General features: G+C 37.9%; 1 long non-coding RNA gene across 1 annotated transcript; it reads right to left on the bottom strand.

Annotated features, from left to right (window-relative positions):
* Positions 1-272: 272 nt before the first annotated feature.
* LOC136289701 (uncharacterized) lies at positions 273-5,695 on the bottom strand. Its single transcript, XR_010720849.1, has 3 exons — positions 5,652-5,695; positions 3,880-3,993; positions 273-315 (listed from the first exon to the last, which is right to left on the bottom strand). It is a non-coding gene; the product is annotated as an uncharacterized lncRNA (long non-coding RNA).
* Between the last annotated feature and the right edge of the window lie 310 nt (positions 5,696-6,005).

Genomic DNA, 6,005 nt, shown 5'->3' with positions numbered 1-6,005 from the left:
TCACATGCATAGGAATGATTTTTTTTAAAATCTATCACAGCAAGTATTCTATAGCTTTTAACATCATAGTTCCCCATTCAGTTTAGCTGCAATTGTGTGTTGAGATGTTCTGCATCTTGGTCCTCCACAGGCACCCAGAAGGCAGTGGCACAGAGTTCTGAATGCCTTCAGGAAGTGAGTTATAATAGTCATCTGGAGCCACCTCCCAGGAAGCAGAGGTAGGAAGAGAGGCCAGAGCATCATAATACCATGAGGTTACTGTGTAAGATGGTCTTTCTATCTTCTGCAGTCCCAGACTCATTCAGCACTCCCGGCCTCTGCAACAAAGAATGACTCCCATCACTACAAAATCCTGATTTACCCCTTAATGAGCCCACCTTATATGCTGAAATTTTATCCTGCTAAAATAGTAGATGAACATGTAAGAAAAACCTTTTACGATTAGAAATACCAAAAGAATTCAGGTTATCTCTTTGTGTTCCATAGTAAATTCTGTAGTTAGGGAACATTGAAAATGCCCCACAAATCTGGGAAAAAAAAAAAGTCTCTGAAGGTCTCTGAAAGGTCTTCTTGTTTTGATTTCAAATTTTGAAAATATAGTTTTAAATGTTGTATTTAATTAAAAATAAGAAACAAGATGACAAGAAGTATCAAAACATTGAATCCGGCTGATGGGGAAGCAAAATCTTGCAGCAGCATCAGAGCCTTTTCCTTCCCTAATACGAGGCTTTCTTTCCATTAATGCTTTATTCCTTCATCTTGCTGCTTTTTCATGCTGCTCTGTTCCTTCACCTGAGTTGTCTCCCTAAAGTACCTCTGGCATCCTACCAAGTCACAGTGAAAGATAGACAGTATCTTACTCCTGAGCACAGTGGCTGGGGCAACTGTTTTTCCTGGTGAGCACAAATGCAATATTATCCCTAAAAACATCCCACTCTCTTGTCTCCACCAAAAGAAGACCTTGGGTCAAGGCTGGATCTGTATTTACACTGATATATTTTCAGGGGGAATATAGTGAAATCAGAGGGTTCAATTATTCAAGTTTAGTGTTGTTAGTAGTGTTTACACTAAGAATATTCTTATCATCCTGTCACAACAGTTACTAAAATTGAAACCTTAGCAAAATAGATCAGGTTTTCTATTTTACTTTGCAGGAACCCAAGTTAGTTTTGACCAACATTAATTCTTTGAACTTTAGCATTATACCATCCTGTAAGTCAAGTTCCAGCAGCAAAGTTTTCATAACATCTGCAAAAGGTCAAAATATATTTCCATAAGCTCTATCTCTTTTAGAAACTATGAGCAAAATTCATTAATTATCCTCTGTTTCCTCCTCTTTCATCTACTCCAGCCAGTGTGAAACCTTAGGATGCATACTGACTTTCACATTATCAGAGTCTACAGTTATTCCTACTCGGTTGTGATTTCTTGTTGATGTCTTCAGAACACGTAATTTCCTTGTGAATTTCCCTTAAAATATTATTTGACCTGAGACCTACTTTGTGTTTATGAAGAATGAATATCCAGTTCAATGAACACACTCTGGACCAAGCATTTGTGACTGTATGTGAAGTTTTACCCCACGATACCCTCTCTGACACAGCACGCTGACAGCAACTGGGCTCCAAGACTAAAAGGCAAATGTACCTTACACATCCTCTGAGAAAAAGAAGATCTTACAGCTTACAGCTATGAATATGAAATATATAGCTATGAATATCAGACCCAATAGTCACTTCCAAAGATTTTTTTTCTTCTAATGCTATGAAAGCTTCTAGGCTTTGAAAAATCTCTTCCCATGTTAAAACTCTAGGTGCTAAACATTAGAAAACAATTATAATCTTCTCAACCTGCACTTAAAGATCACAACAATATTATTCCTATTTTAGCTGTGAAGAAGGCTATATCTAGATAGCTTTCTGAACTTATTACAATTTATTTCTGCTACATCTGCTTCTCATCCAGTTTTGGATTTGAGACTCACTTTCATGATAAATGTCTGTGTTTGGTGAATAATTTTATTTTTTATAAAGCATATTAAGGGGAACATGACAAAAATCTCACTTAAATGAGATTTTTTGTGATGCATTGCAATGGTAACTCAGTACTTTGGGAGACAATAAGGAGAGTACACACACTACTGGGACAACACATGATAAAGAGTGCTCCACTTGCCACACTGCCCCTGGCCCAAGGTTTTCAGGCAGCACAGTTTATTACCTGCTCTCCTTCCTGCTCCACCAAAAATCTATGGTATAACCAGGGATCCTAGCCCAGAGAGGGTAATTAATGGGCATGTGGGACATGATGATATCTATAGATGAAATAATGCAAAACAGATTACATTTTAACATTTTATTTGTTCTATAGCTCAGAAGGAAATAATAAGATAAAGACCAAATTACAAATTTCCATCTGAGGAAATTCCCAGTTTCTTTTGCAGTCATACTTTTTTGAGTTTAGAATGTTTTACAAAAGCTTACAGGAAATGTTGATGAAGACAAAAATTGCTTTTAGTTTTCAGTTTTCGGTGAATATTTCATAGAGGGGGTGGATAGATGCTGAATGGAAAGAGACAGGAAAAAGGGAAAAAGATATTTTCAATTAACTCTATTTTTTTTTAATTTCAGCTGGCAATATTTGAACCACTTTTGTACTTTTATGCAACATGCTATAGGATTATTATGATGATTTGAAATACTTAATTTTGGTCAGGTTCTTAATTTTTGACCTCAGAAAAAAACCCAGCAACATCCTTCCAAACACGATGCTCTCTGTCCAGAAGAAAAATGAGTACTAACACAGTAGGTGGTCTTCCCACTGAATTGCTATCAATGCCTGCACCATCTGGATTTTCCTTGGAGGCCTTGTATCCAAGAACTGACAAGACCAAACCTTCCTTAATTTATGAGACAAGATCATAGCCAATAATGATCTGAGTGCAAGCATGTATAGTAAGATTTGTGTGTTACTATACACACTTGCAATTGTATAAGAATTGTAAAAAAAGTTGTATAAAGCTTACAAATATTGTATGAGAACAACTGGTGCATAAGTAGGATTTTAGGGTCATTAAAACATCTTTATGGAGTTTTGTGTCAGTGAACTTTAGTGGCCTATTCAGTTTACATTCTATGTGACTGGCAGAAGTACCTATTAAAGAAAGAAGATTTTTTTTTTATAAATAATGCAAAAGCTTTATTTACTACACATGGATTGTGTTTTGAAGTTCTAGTATCCAATTTTGAAGCTCTAGTGACCAATTTTTTTTCTCCTCCAGGACATCCAAAAGCAACAGTCAAGTTGCCTACCAAAAACAAGATGAAGAATAAAGCAGAGTTTATGCCAAATTAAACAACATATTTGTGTCAAAAACCTTACCTTTTTACTAAATTTAATTTCATCCTACCTAGAATTTAACAGAGAAAAAAATCATGCTAAAGCACTCTAAACAAGAAAATTATATTTTTTAAACCCTCAAACAACACATATAGAAGAACATAAATTACAAAGAGAAGTACATATTTATAGAGAACTATAAAAGACAACTGAGAGCAGCAAGGTTTTCAAATCTCTGAACAGTACATCTGAGTCATCAATACCACATATAAGACGGAAAGAAACTGATATATTTCATGATTAATAATTTCTTAACCAATAACCCAAGCTAGAAAGGTTGTGGAAAACCTAGTCCAGAAGTTCATATCCAGGCTTAATACAAGCAAAGCTGAATTACAAGTTGCTGTATTCCTGACCTGTTACTCACAAATTTTTCATATTGCCAAAAGTTTTTGTTTCTACTCTTTTATAGTTGGTAATTTGGCTATTTACTCAAAGAAACATTTTTCTACTAACCTAGATATTACTTATAAAACTTACCAGTTTTATTTTTTCCCTTCCTTTGTTATTTTCTCATTTTAATTATTTTGCTTCCTTCTTCCCTCTTTTTATTTTTTTAATAAAAAGATCCACTTTGCAGACTTTCACAGTTCCCTGGATTATGCAATAAAGAGACAAAATATAAAACTTTGCAGCCAATATCCAGCAAAAATGGGCACATTTTCACCTAATTTCCTCTTAAAATCAGAAATATGTCTGGCCTTTCTAGACAAAGAAATAGGATTAAGATTTTTGGCATCCAATTTAGGAGCACTAGATCCCATAAAGAGTGGATAGAGGAAGAACAGGTTCCGATCTATCTGCAGTTTCACTGTGAGCAGACTTCCCTACAACTGAACCAGGCTTCAAGCTGTGAGAACATACTAATTCAGTGGCGTTACAGATAATGTTGATGGCAACATAAAAACTGGGAATCTGCATGAGAAGCACTGCCATCTGCTCCTGGCATCTTCTTGAGGGCAGCTGCCCAGACCTGTTTAGGAAAGACAGGTCCTACCTTATGAACCTGATCTCCTCCTGTGACAACATGACCCACCTGGTGGATGAGGTGGGTCTGCGGATGTGTCCAGCTGAATTTTAATAAAGCCCTTGTCACCATCTCTCACAGCATTCTCCTGGAGAAACTGGCTGCTCATGTTTGAGATGGGAACACTTTGCTGGGTAGAAAACCGGTGGGATGGCTGGTCCCAGAGAGTGGTGGTGAATGGAGTTACAACCAGCTGGCAGCTGATCACTAGTGGTGTTCCCCAGGACCAGTGTTGGGGCCAGCACTGTTTAATATCCTTGTCAATGGTCTGGATGAGGGGATTGAGTGCCCACTCAGTCAGTCTGAAGACAACACCCACTGGGTAGGAATTTTGATCTGTTTGAGGGTGGGAAGGTTCTGCAGAGGGATTTGGTTGGACTTGGTCAATGGGCTAAGGCCAACTGTATGAGGTTCAATACAGCCAAGGGCCAGGTACAGCACTTGGGTCAGCATGACCCCAGCCAGTGCTACAGGCTGGGGACAGAGTGGCTGGAAAGCGGCCCTGTGAAAAAGGACCTGGGGTGCTGCTCAATCTGCGCTCTTTAAAGGTCATTGGGATAAAAAGCAAAGCTCCTCTTCTCTGAGATATTTTCTTTACCTAAGAATTAATAATCAAATGTAAATTGTTTAACCATTTTGAAGTCAATAAAAGCCCACAGCCAAAGACTGTACAAATTCAATCATGCATTTTCAGGAAAAGGTCTGAGCAGGAAGGCTGTTCTCTCATTCAGAGAAGAAAGCAACACATAAACGTGATGTTCACCTTTTCACGTGCAGGTACACAAGGGGGTGAGGAAAGAGCATTTTGAAAAATGCAGGGTTGTTTTAACAAGAAAGTCAAATGCAGTTCCTGTTACTGAAAATACATCTGTGCATTATGGTTATCATATCTACGTTGCAGAGAGAGTTGCATTATGTAAATTCATATTCCTTTGTTTTGCTTCAGTCCCAGACTGATTCAGACATATGGTTTGCAGAATGCTTGCAACTGTCTCATTTTTGGCACTTCAAATACAGGAAGCAATATGTTATTTGTATATTCTGTTAGGGACTAATACAATACAAAGCCCACTGAAACAGCTCAACTTTGGATCATACCCTTCAATTCTCTCCTGACTAGTCTACACTGTTTCCTGAAAAGGCATCACAGGATTTTTTGCAAAGGTAGTTTGACAGCTGCTCTACTGGTTATTACTAGTCTTTTCCTGCATTGTTCTGCACTTACCTTGCAATTTTTTTCCATTGCCTCCGTGTTAGGCTCCAGACCTGATCTCAGTGTAGACAACAGTAATCTTTCCATTACTTCATTACAAACGGTTTAGATTGGAAACCAAGCCTGGTCTCCAGGGTGCGAAGTGAATTGCGTGACTTCCAGCTAGAGAGACTCCACTCTCCATCAGGACACTTGGCTATCCCACCACACCCTAGTTTCTGAGTACTTGTAGGAAAGCTATGGATGTGCTGTGTCAGCATGTTAGGCAGCAGTGCTTGAAAAGACAAGACATAAAATATGTTTCTGTGATTCAGTGTCAACAATGCTTGCATGTCATTTCCAGTTACATTTTGTTCTAATACGGCT

This window comes from Chamaea fasciata, unplaced genomic scaffold (assembly GCF_029207755.1).
Source record: "Chamaea fasciata isolate MVZ Bird 193981 ecotype frontalis unplaced genomic scaffold, bChaFas1.0.hap1 SCAF_1, whole genome shotgun sequence".
NCBI lineage: Eukaryota > Metazoa > Chordata > Aves > Passeriformes > Sylviidae > Chamaea > Chamaea fasciata.
This window is presented reverse-complemented; position numbering and strand designations above follow the sequence as displayed.